Source organism: Vanellus vanellus (genome assembly GCF_965231255.1).
Source record: "Vanellus vanellus genome assembly, chromosome: 1".
In the NCBI taxonomy this organism is placed as follows: Eukaryota; Metazoa; Chordata; class Aves; order Charadriiformes; family Charadriidae; genus Vanellus; species Vanellus vanellus.
Window position 1 is genome coordinate 33,689,594 of NC_138905.1, and position 12,697 is coordinate 33,702,290.

Consider the following 12,697-nt stretch of genomic DNA (forward strand, 5'->3'; position numbering starts at 1 on the left):
TATTTTGAGGGACGTAAAAGATGGGAAAGTGCTTGGGAATGGCCACAGTGAGTTTGCCAGAGGCGATGACCAACCAGAGAGCCCTCTGTGATGAGGTGGCTGGCAGTCGGACAAGGGGAGAGCAGGACATATTGTTTACTTTGACTTTAGCAAGGCTTTCTGCAGTATCCTCATAGCCAAACTGGTGAGACATGAGCAAGAGACTTGCTCTACAGGATAGCTGGAAATTGGCCAGGTGGGTGGTGACCAGCAAGGCTAAGGATGGTGAGCAGCAGAGCAAAGTCCATCAGGTGTCTGGTTAATAGCGGCATCCTGAGGGATCAACACCTAAGCCAATACAGTTCAACATCTTTATCAAAAATCTGGACAACAGGATGAGGAGCACTCTCAGCGTTTTTTCAGATACCAAATTCCCTTATATTCAGCACTTGTGAAACGAGGTTTGGTGTACTTTGTCCAGTTTTCGTCCTCTCCAGTACAAGAAAGACATTGACAAAGTGGAGGAAGCACAGCAGAGGGCCATCAAGCTGGTCAGGGGTTGGAACACAAGGCATATAAGGAGAGGCTGGAAGAGCTGGGCTTGTTCAGTCCAGAGAAGAGATGGTTTGGGGGAGACCTTATTGCTGTCTTCAAAAATCTAGTGGGGGTATAGAGCAGAAATCATACTCCTTTTGGAAGTTCATAAGGCAGCAGACACAAACTGCAACACAGAAAATTCCAACTAGATAGCAAGATATACTTTTTCCCCACGGTTCAAAACTCAACTATACAAGGAGACCTTGAGCAACCTGATCTAGTTGGCCTTCTGGTTGGAAAGCCAACTAAGAATGGAGGGGTGGGGCTCTGCATTTTCTATGGAATTTTTCATTCATAGTTTAATGAATTTTCCCCCCTCATTACTGTATAGGGCCAAGAACCAGTCCCTGTGGGGCCTGACTAGAAAAACAGTCATCTGAAGATGTTTTCTCTTCTACAGTTACATTTTTGTTGCTTCTGCTAATGAAAAAAAAAAACAATGATCATGTTAAAACCCCTGCAGAAGCCTACATAAATTTTGTCAGTCTTAAAACCTTTATCAACCAACCTTATTTTGTTAAAACATCCGTGTTAAAATGGCTTGAAAATGATACCAGGTGAGTCTGGTGAGCTGCTTTCTGTAAAACAATATCAACTGGCATTGCTGATAGCATTCTGCTGCAGAAAGAACTCTTTATCAGTAACTCTGATGTTTTGCCCAGAATTGATGGTAAGCCCAGAAGTCTTTCAGATCACTCTATTTCTGCCTTTAAAATAATGGCACATAAGTGAGCTTTCTTACAGGCCTCTGGAAACGTAAGCCAAAACTTTCCCAGTTGGGTGCCAAAGACTGCACATTTGAATAATGTCTGCAAAGGCCATGGGAATGGCAGATGCTTAAAATTAGGTCATGTTTATTTATATGTTGAACATGGGTTTAGGCATCTAGCTTCTTATATGAAAATTATACAAGTGTGAAGAGCCCACTTCCAGACAAGCACGGTTGTGCTTCTGATCATTTGCTTTGCTTATATGTAAAAATCTGCTAAAAGTGGGTGTAGACAGCAGGAACTCGTTCTGCGTGGCCGTGCCGGCAGGGGAGGGCAGGGTTTCCTCCACTGCCAGCTGTCAAAAGCAGCATCAGATAATAGCGGAGGTGTGGAACAGTGTACAACATGAAGATACATCTGTGTGGGAATTTGCCACGGAGCAAGTCTGGGATGGAGATTACATGGCTTTTGAAGACAGAGACACAGAGAGAGAGGGACAGATGGAGAGAGGGAGAATGACCCTTAAAATTAGAATTAAAGTGGGAAAATTCTGAGTCCTGTCGAGTCCTTCTAAGCTATGGTGCTGAGGACAGGGCTGTCCCCGAGTTCAAACCATCTCACTTGCTGCTGTCAAAAGGTGCTTTTCCAGCTGGCTACATCCTGTCTCCCCAGGTAGGAGCTGAACATTGCCACAATAAATCCAACTGAATCTATTATATACAGCATTAAAAATTGCAAGTGCATTGCAATCAGCCTGGGTTGGTCCTGGCCAAAATCCATAGGAAAGAAATTCTCAGTAAATGTCTTTGTGGTGCTGAGGGCAGGAGGTGAGGTTTTGAAGATGATCTAAGTACATGCCTCAGCAGGGCTGATGTTCTTGGGCGGGCTGCCGTGCTCGTGTGGGTGCACCGCTTCTGATAGCCAAACAAGCTTGTTCAGAACAAGCTGGGCGTCTGTGCTCAGCCCTGCTTTATCACATGAGTTTTGCATTTAACTTTGGCTCCTGAATGCATAAGTCGTTTTTAAGTGGTATTTCTGGCCAGAAACTGAACGTCTTTGGACACCAAATTCATATTTAAATCACTGGGAATTAGATGTCTGAACACCTTTGAAAATCTGGTCCTATGGCTTTCAAGTCATGCATTCGTAAGTCTTAGCCAAAGGACTAGTCTGATCTTGCCATCTATTGATAGAAACCCACAGCTACAGCTGGGAATATATTTTCTTTACAATCGTCTTCAGGCACCTGAATGGCTGGAGTCATCCCGTCTATGAAAATCAGCTCCTGCCTTCACTGGAATGAACAGCTAGCATTTACAGAGTGTTTCTATTGTCCCTTGACAGGCTAAAAAAAAGGCTTTGTTTCCTTTATTGTTTCTAAAACAATAGGACCCAGGGAAGCAACTGTTTCTAATATTGGACAATATATTTACCCCCAAAAGAAAGCAGTTTGTATTGTGGGATGACTGCTCCATCTCCAGTGTTCAGTTTGAGGACACAATTTCCAAGAGGCAAATTCTGCAGTTCAGGCTCCTTGCAGGTTTCTCAGCTTGGTTGTCCAAAGAAGTTAATAGCCCAAACTGATCATAGTTTAAAAACAAAAAAACAAACAAAAAAAAAAAACCCAAAAAAACCCAACCCCAAGAAAAAAGTCTAATAAAGGAGGGCTAACAGGGAGGGAGATGACTGAGATGACTTCCAGCCCTCTTGTGCTTCTGGAGCCTCAGTTCTTCCTCACCATGTTTGTTCCCAGCCTTTCCCCTGGAGAGCATGTACCTGCTCTACAGTGGCCACTTTTCTTATGCCTAATTTACCAAGCCATTTTTTTCATGCTTAATTCAGAAAGGAAAGAATTTATGGACCATAAGACCTCCCCCAGAAAACTGAAGAGAGAGGGAGGGGAAACAGTCTGGCAAAGAGATGGATCAGAAGCAATAGAAGTGCTTTTCCTTCTCCAGGATCTAGGGAACTTGTGACTCCTAATGTGGGAGGACTGAAACTCGCTATGTACTCCTGAAGTTAATTTAAAATATAATCAACAAAGTACTTAAAAGAATGAACGTCTGCCAAATGAGTAAGGCATTAAAATATGCCCAAAGTGTGTTATATAAGCAGAGTTTAATGCAACTGATGGTAAGAAAATATTTGGAGTCGCTAAGTCTGTATGTACCACAAATCAAAGTGTTGTGTAATTAGAACTATTTTGTCACCATCTTGTGGGACATTAGGGTAACATCTGGCATGCTCCTGATTTCAGCTTGTGGGTCCAATATGTGCTGAAGAAAATGGTTAGGAAATGACTGCTCTAAATATTACACTGGTGTCAGCGCACACGATCCTGTAAAAGGAGCATTTTGGAGCTCCTGCAGCTTTACTGTGCTGCTTTCCTGTTTGCGGGCCAAATACTTCTCCCAAAGGCTGTATGCAGATTCTTATAAAAATTGGCACAACAAAGTGGGAAGTCAGATTGCGAACCCAAACAGTCACGTCTTCTCAGAGAAAGGCCCTGTTTCAACCATCTGATTTCAAATGTTTCCTTAAGCCCTAATTTATTACTTCAAGTTCCGAAACCGTGCCTAGGCTGAAGATGCTTGGGAAACGCACTCCCTCCCTTTCTCCATCGGCCCAAGCAGTTGGTCTCTGATGCAAACTTTTCCGGGTAAATGTGAAACAGATGTTCCCCAATCCCGACTCGTGAACTTCTGTCCCGGGTTCCTACCCTGAGCTAGTGCGAGCGGGTCGGAGCGCTGCGCAGCGGCGAGGGGGTGGCTGGGTCAGCACGCCGCTCCGCGCCCCCTCCTTGGCAGAGCTGTCGTTAGCGCTCCTCCCTCGCTGCCCACCTCCACCCAAACACCGAGCACCCTCTTTCCAGGGCCACTCTACAGCACCCAGCACGGCAAAACAGATTTGTAGCCACCGAGCACATCCTGCTGGGAGCTTCTGAGAGAGGTGCCACAGCAATGGCGGCCCAGTGCCACCTCTGCCCGTGGACTCCCCGCAGCCAGCCCGCCGGCTGCCGCTGTCTTAGCCGAGGGCGTTCTATCCGAGAGGGCTGTGATGATAGAGAAACCTGGAGTCAGATTGTATTTCCCAACTGTTAATAAAATTTCTCCTGGAATAAAAGTAGAGGAGCTGGCGCCACTTTATGTTATTCAAAACCACAAATTTCCTCTCCGTCGCAATCCGCCAGAGTTGCAGACTCTTTTGCAACGTCTTAAAAATTCAAGATGTTTTCCTCAAGTGAGCATCCCCCTCCTTCAAAACGCACCCGGGGAAAATTAGTGATCCGATTTAGCATTGCTGCTAACGAGGAGAGGGACGGGTGATAGTGAAAGAGCTCAGCAGCAGTGCATGGGAATACATTAGCAAGTGTTTCATCCCTGCCCCTTCCCTGCCTGGGGGTGTCAAAGGTTTCTGCAGCAAAAGGAAGTATTGATACGAATGATGCTGCTGCGGCCAAGGTGAGGAGCGCAAGCTCTGTCTGAGAGGGACAAGGAGGGCCTTTTCACCCTCAGCCTCAGGGCTGCGCCGGGGTCAGTAAATTAAACAGGGCTGGGGCATAGGCCGACCTCTGCCTCACTGGCTGTGGCATTAGATTGTCGCCACATTTTGTGGTGCTGTTTTGGCCTGTACGGCTCTCCAGACGGCGTGTGGGCATGTTTCGGAGCAGCAGGCGCCAGAGGCTCCCTGCCGTGAGCAGGGGTCCCTGCCTCAGAGCGGGAACTTATACCTGTAGACGTGTGGAGGTGAACTATGTTGTTCCATTACTTAATAGGGTAGATGCAGCCATGAAGGCAAGACTTTATTTGATGCCTGGCAATATGTCCAGCCTAAACCACGATACAAGACCTGTTTAAAATTTCATGTCTGGATTGATAGTCACATTTTCTTGTTAAGAGATATCTTTGACTTTAATGCAGGCATGCAGGGAGCTGGATGGGAAATCATGAAACAGATTATTTCCCAGTTTTTAACAGTGTACATCACCTGCCCTGAGGCCTCTGGTTGTATAGGACATTATAAAATAGACCACTGATGTCAGTTGGAGACTGTTGCTATTCCGGTAATAAACTTGTGAAATTTGTTACAGGTCATAAATGCTAAGAACAGTCAACAACCCCAAACCAGACAATTGGAGACTTGATGAAGACAGCTTTCATATTTGATTTGTCTTGCTCTTTCCAATAGGCTGAAAGACTGGTGGCTTCTGAACTTCAGCAGGATGGGAGATCTGTCCTGAGGGGGACACAGGAGACACCCCAGCGCTGAGCCTTGGAGGTGCCCTGCCATGTCATGTGAGCCACAGCTGCACACAGGACACCCAGGCTCCTTGATGGCACCTGTGGAAAAAACAGGGTTTGGTTATAAGATTGACAGAAGGCACTTCTGGGCAACCAGCTACCCACATTGCCTTCAGAGGATCATAGAATCAAAGGATGGTTTAGGTTGGAAGGCACCTTAAAGATCATGTAGTTCCACCCCCTCTGCCACGGGCAGGGACACCTCCCACTAGACCAGGGTGCTCAAAGCCCCATCCAGCCTAGAGATGTGAAGACATGAGCTCTGTGCTGACCACTGAAGTCCGTACTGAAGGGAAGCAGCTCCCTCTTTCATGGCTCACGGACGAGCCCTTTCCCGGTGACGAAGGATCAACACACTGTCACTAGAGCAAGGACTGGTCAACCAAGTGAGTATGGAAAACTAAATCACTTCCCAGCTGAACAAGCAGGACTTTTATGTATGCAAGAGACACTTTGACATGGTCTATAATTCAGCAATTAGGGCTATGTTCTTTTTAGGAAGAAGACATAGGTTTGAGACTGTCGTCTGTTAGTTGAAGCTATGTAGGGATGACAGCCTGTCTCCTTCATGCTGAGAGAATTTCCTCATATCCCATATTCTGGTATTTTTAGCTCATACTTGGCATGGCACTGATCACATCGTATAGCTTTGGCTCAGATGGTGAAGCCAATGTGAATTAGCAGCACAATGTAGAACTAGATAGACCTTTACAGCAAAACATGCCCTCAGCTTTGCATGAAATTTCTGATTTCAGAGTAAGTGATTCTTGTGTAGCTATGGGGAATTTAACTGGCAACACTTCCAGTAGGACAGAATTGTTGAATAGCAACTCCTAATTAAAAAAAAAAACACAACAAACCATGAGACTTACCATGCTACACCAATTCTCCTGTATTACTGTTCGTGATAGTATATTTTGAAAAATAACCACATGGTTTGTCCAGGACAAAATGCTAGAGGAAGACACATGGCCAGGAACAAACATCCAAAAAACCCCACAGCCTGAGGTCTCAAGCATGGGGAACTGGATCCCTACACTAGATCTGTGCACCAGCACAGAATTACATGCGTATTACTGGGATTTGGTGAAGGGCTAGAAATACACCCTGGTACGGTGACTTGTGGGATGAGAGCCAGAAGGCTGTTATTATACCAAACAGTGGTCACACCAATTCACATAATTTTTTTTTTTTGTGATGTACCACATTACAAAAAAAACCCAAAACTTTGCCAATTTTCTTCTTATGCACCACAGGCTTGATGAGGAGTGGGGGGGGGGGGGGTAGAAATATAGAAATATTTAAATACACGGTTGTTTGAATGTGTGTTTCTAGGGCAATAACATTAAAATATGCAACCTCGCTTTTTTTTTTTCAGCGAGTAAAGCAGAAAGAAAAAAATTTGAAGAACTAATTTCTCCAAAAGAAGGCTGTTTTTCTTAGAAAAGCCAGGCTTATCCAAGAGGTATGACACAATATTTGTGGTGCATGGAACAAAACACACAGAGAGAAAAAGACACTGCACAGCACAGAAGTGCCTGTAGATATATATATTTTTTATTAAAAATTTATGATTCTTACAGCTCATGTATAATTTATTATGGCAGTAACAACACAGCACTGATAACAATGGTGGGGGTTTTGTTGGATTATGGGCTAGGGAAGCTTTTCGGGTAGCCAGAAGCTTGTTTCCATTTTAGAGATAAAGCTCTCCCTATCCCTCTCCTTCGACGGGGGTGTGAGTCACTGCTGGAAACAGTTCACTTCCTTCACTGCTTTGAAAATACCCTGAACGTTGGATTTCACATGAAGCAATGCTGTCGACAGCTGGCCAGGCAAACACATTGCAGGAGGGTGCACTTCCAATCCAAAGAAAATCTCCCTCTTTTATGCCTGCCTATCTGCATTCTCCATAGGCGCGCCTCAAAATAATCCCTCTTAGTAAATATTTGGCAGTATAATACCAAAAATATACCCAGCCACAAAACAAAGAACAGCAAAGAATCGAATCTCTAATCCTGGCGTGGAAGAGAGGACTGTAGAAGTAAAATGATCTTTTTTTACTGTGCACTTTCTAGTACTGCCCTTAGTTAACACACAGGTTGTGTTTTCCCTTTGAGGTAACAACTACAAATGTACCCCCAGTTTTCCCTCCTCTCTCAGAAGTTGGCAGCAGGAATTTAGTTAAGGAACTGGGGACAGCGTTACTTTTCTGGCAAAAGCGGTAATAAACCTGAGACAGAAAACAATAATTGCAGGGCAAAAGAATTCTTAGCTAAATACCTTGTAAACCCTGATGAAAGGGTCTACTGGTGGCAGCTTGCTTTGCCCTGAGTTGCAGACCTTCCAGGAAGACAAATGCTAGCAGGGCTGCTGTTTGCTTTACTGAAGTGTTAAATAAATGTTTTTACAACAGCCTTTTCTGCTGGACATTTTAAATACAAAGCATTAAAAAGAAACTTTCTGCTTCCTGATTTTACAACAGCAAATTTCGATTTGTTTTCCGCGCAACCACATTTTTAATTATTCCAGCTTCCAAAGGAACGTCAAAAAAACTCATGGAGAATGATGAACTGACCATGAATGTAATTACCACGATCAATGAATGACTGCCAGAGACAACTGAAGTGCATCCCACCAGGCGTAAGTATATGCTGCCGCTATGAATCATTCCAGCCTTTTGCGTATAGAAAATTCATGAGCTCTCCTTGAATGTTGCTTGCTTCTGTAAATCAGGCTGGAAAATAAGACCATACAGTGATTTCAAAAAGAGTCTTTCAGTATTCATAAATGCGGGGTTTTGCTTTCCAAAACAACATAGTAATGGTGCGCAGGACAGAAAAAGCTTGTTTCATTTCAGCTACTTGGAGAGGGAGTAGTTCTCTGCCATTTGCAGCATGGGTTCTCCCTGTTGCATGCTTTGTTTAATTATACAAATCAGATTTGAAAAACATATGCGGACAAGAAAATTTTGTTGCAGGAACAGAGATAAAACACACGCACAGATTAAAGAAGGAAACATTTGTTTATTAAAAAGGAAAAGGTTCTGGATGGCAGCACAGACATGAGACACATGAATGTATGCACAGCTGTTCACGTTTAAAGGCAGAATATAGACATAAATACAGTTAGATCTTTGCTCTGCTCTGCTGCTACAGTATTTTTATACAGTCGATTCAAAGGAATATCTGTCATAACTGAACACAAGGAGAAATTTATCAGAAACAGAGCACAGATTGCTTCTCTAAAGCCAGGATAAACAAAGCCCAGAAAAGCCTCTTAAGCTATGGTATTGCAAAATAAACTTAATTGTGCAAAAGAAAATCACCTTCTGTGGACGAGAAGATTAAATGCCAGATTCAACCCCAAATCAGATAGTTTATTCTTCTCTTTGAAAAAAATGCAGGTAATTTTCCCCTGCTATCATCGCAGTTACTGCTCTGTCTGAAGCAAAGTCAGTGTTGTGAAGCACAAATGCATTTTAAAAGTAATATCTTACTTTTTCTATGATCTATTCAGCCTATTTCCAAAGCAAACCAGAGAGAAAGAGAGGGGCTGATGAGGCCTCTCTCAAAGTTGTTGGGTTTTTTTTATGCATAGATAGAATGAGATCATCTTGAAAAATCAGAGAGGCTCAGGAAAAGATGACCAAGTACTACAGCAGAGCAAAAAAGGCCTTATAGGGGACATCATGAGCTGGTCCAGAGGGTACAAGTGCTTCCCCAGAGTTGCCACTCTCTGGCCTGGAGAACATTATTTCATGTCGATTCTGCCAAGCTGACCTCCAGTCCTGCTTTTACCTGCATTAAGTGAGTGAGATGTAACCTGGAAGCGTAGAGTAGAGGTATTTAAGCGCATCCTTTGGCCTTTCATGGCTTTCAATTTCTACAAAAGTAGAAATATAGAAGTCTATTGTGTCTTGGTAGTTAATTTTTGGAAAAGATTCTGGTGGGCTTCTTTGGAGTGCAATTGGAAATAGTTTTAATTTTTAAATAAGGCCAACACAGATTTAATGGCAACATGGATTACTATGAAATCTCAGCAGCAATGTTTATATATAAATGCTCATTTTAATATTAATTTCCTATTTAAATATTCACTTATCTTGCTTCAAAACTATTTTTGCGCATAATTTTCCTTTTCTCTATTTTTTAAGTTAAGGTGAGACTATTACAACATATTTCTGTTCCGCTTCTAATTCAAATTTGGTTTTGATAGCCACAGAACATCAATTTTCAGGAATTTATTTGTTTCTTTACGGAAACAATAAAAAACAACTCCTCACACTCCTCACTAATCTTACTTAAATCCCTGCAAGATATAGAAAGCACTTGCAAGATAGTAATATTTTATTCAGATTCTGAATTTCTCAGGGATGTCATGTGTAACTACAATAAAACTCCAAGGACATAAACCCCCTCCTCTGTTACACGTGACTTTTATTTCAAATAGTCAACAAAACGGAGAAGTTATGCTAAACATATTCCAGGTTACAGGAGTGGAAGAAAACCCCCAAATCTTTCCCTTATCTTTTCAAGTACATCTTGGATATTATAGTCTTTCAGTTTGATAAGAAAAATACAAGACCATCCAGCAGAAACCTGCATAGACATATACATACACTGAAATCACACACTCGCAACTCTTCCCATGATGATTGGTGGGATTGGCTGATTGTACAACACGCTTATGAGTGTCCCAGATCAAATGCCTGGGCATATTCTGCTCCTCTCTATAGGGGAAGCAGCACAACAGACCATGCCAGGATGAATTCAGCTAGGATGGAGACCTGTTAGTGGACCCAGAACCAGGGTTTTCACCTCTTCTGCTACCTCCCAGATCTAACCTTTGGGGTAATACGGGTAGAAGACACTCAGATGATGTCTTCTTCAAGAGATGTCACAGGTACTGCCACATAGCAGTACACCATTTCATAGCACGCCAAGTGACAATTTGTTGGATAAAAGTGAGCAACATTTTTTTTCACATTTAGCCTATCTTCGGCATTCAATATTCAGATAAGCACTAAACGTGTGTGCGTGCATACACACAAGCGAGTAAGTGCAGTTGTGTCACCTAATATTTGATGCTGTCATTGATGGATTGAAAATATCCTGGAAGACATCTAACAAAGTATTGTTACAATCATCTTTAACTGTTACCATTCCTTAATTATTATCTTTTCTGTATGGAAGAGTGACGGGGCAGTTCAGCGTTTCACTTCCTAAGCGTGGGCCGAAGCTGGAGAGCTGTGTGCCTGACCAGCCGTGGGCAGCTCGGCACATGCAGACCCACGAGGTGGAGCTCGCAGCGCTCTCACGGAGCACCCCGCTACCCTGGCAGGCACCTCTGCTGCCCAGTGCCATGGAAATCCACAGCAACGTCAATTAAAGGAGATGGAAATGTCATACTGCAGGTACAACCCATGAGTCTCATTTTACTGCATGGAGCTTCTAAAATGTCAGCATCACCAAGTCTCCAAATTCTTTAGAGCTGATCATCAGGCTCATGTTTTCCTTAAATTGCCCTCAGGCTGAAAAGTTGGTAAGTTGAAATGGGGTGATTGATTAAGGCCCTTTTCTCAGCAAAATCAAAATCCTGACACAAAGAATTCACAAAATACCAGAAGAGGCAAGTACTTTCTCCCTACACTAGGGCAGAAACTCCAAAGCAAGGATAAAAGAACGAAAAGATGCAAAAACCAACAATGCAATACAGCGCTATTTTATGCAGAAGTAGATGTTGGGCCACAGGGTTTGCTTTAATTATGGAAAATGCATTTTTACTCAAAAATCACTACTATTACTCAATAAAAACATGCAGTGTTGAATATTGGGTTAATAGTCACTTTGTTTGGTAGTGGATTTTCAGAGTGATTCTGTGACAGCAGAGCCGAGCGCTTCCGAGCCCTTTACTGGAGTTTCAGGGCTGAAAAGAAGATGGTCCTCCTGGGGATGGAGGCGGACTGGAGTTCCTCTTCCGCAAAAGCAGTTGTTTAGGGACCATGCTATAAGTGAATTGATCCGAGTCTGGCACAAGGAGGAGGAAGATTATTTCAGATTTCTACATTATTTCAATGAACGATTTACAGGGCAACCGCCCCAAGAAAAGTATAGGTGAATGGGGGGGGAGGGGAGCTACATCTGGAAAGAGCACACAGACGTGGAGTTTGTACCTCTGAAGCAGAATTTGCTTCCATGGAAAAGATTGCTATGACTATAACCAGCTCATGTGGCAGTTATTCCAGTATAAGTCTGTGCATAAACAAGTTGAAATGTTTTTGCAATATTTTGTACTGTGTTCGATTAAAAAGAAAAAAAAAAAAGGCAAAAGAAAGTACTCTGGTACCATTCACACAAGCATTTTATTATATAAATATTTTATAAATTACACAATTTTAATTATAAATGTAAACATTTATAGGAAAATAATGTTTTATATTCTTATTAATGTTTACAACAAATACAAGGCACATAGTGCAAAAATACATTTCTGATGCAGAGATCACAAAATAATTACCTACATGTGTTATCTAGAAAGTAGCTGCTTACATTTCTGTGGTACAGTATGGTTTTTAATTAATACACATTGCTAATTCATGGGTAACTCTTTGTGGGTAAAAATATGATATAGCTGCCGTTTGATCTACCAATTGTACGGGCATGCAAAACAAATATTTGGTTTACAGAATGCATAGTCAGAAAAGGCATGTCTGGTACATAACATATGTTGTTATGTATGTAGAAAATTTTATTCTGAATACCTGAGAGTTGGCCCTGAAACGCATTATCTTCATGTGCGTATATATCTACAGTTCTGGACTGTAAAGTAATACAAAACAACGAATCAAAGAGCTAGATTTTTTTTTTTTAAACCTTGTAACTCTTTTATACATCTACGTTTCTGGAAGAAATAATTTTAACTAGCAGATGTTAGAGCTGTATTTACAAACATTGAAAAATTAAACGGAGTCAAAGATGGACACCAAAAGCACTGTGGGGCTTGATGTTGCCTCTGCCGAGGGTTTTCACTAAGGTTATTGAAAATTATGTTGAATTGGAGGGACACACACTACAGCCTTTAGTAATATGCCATTGGCCAGGATAAAGG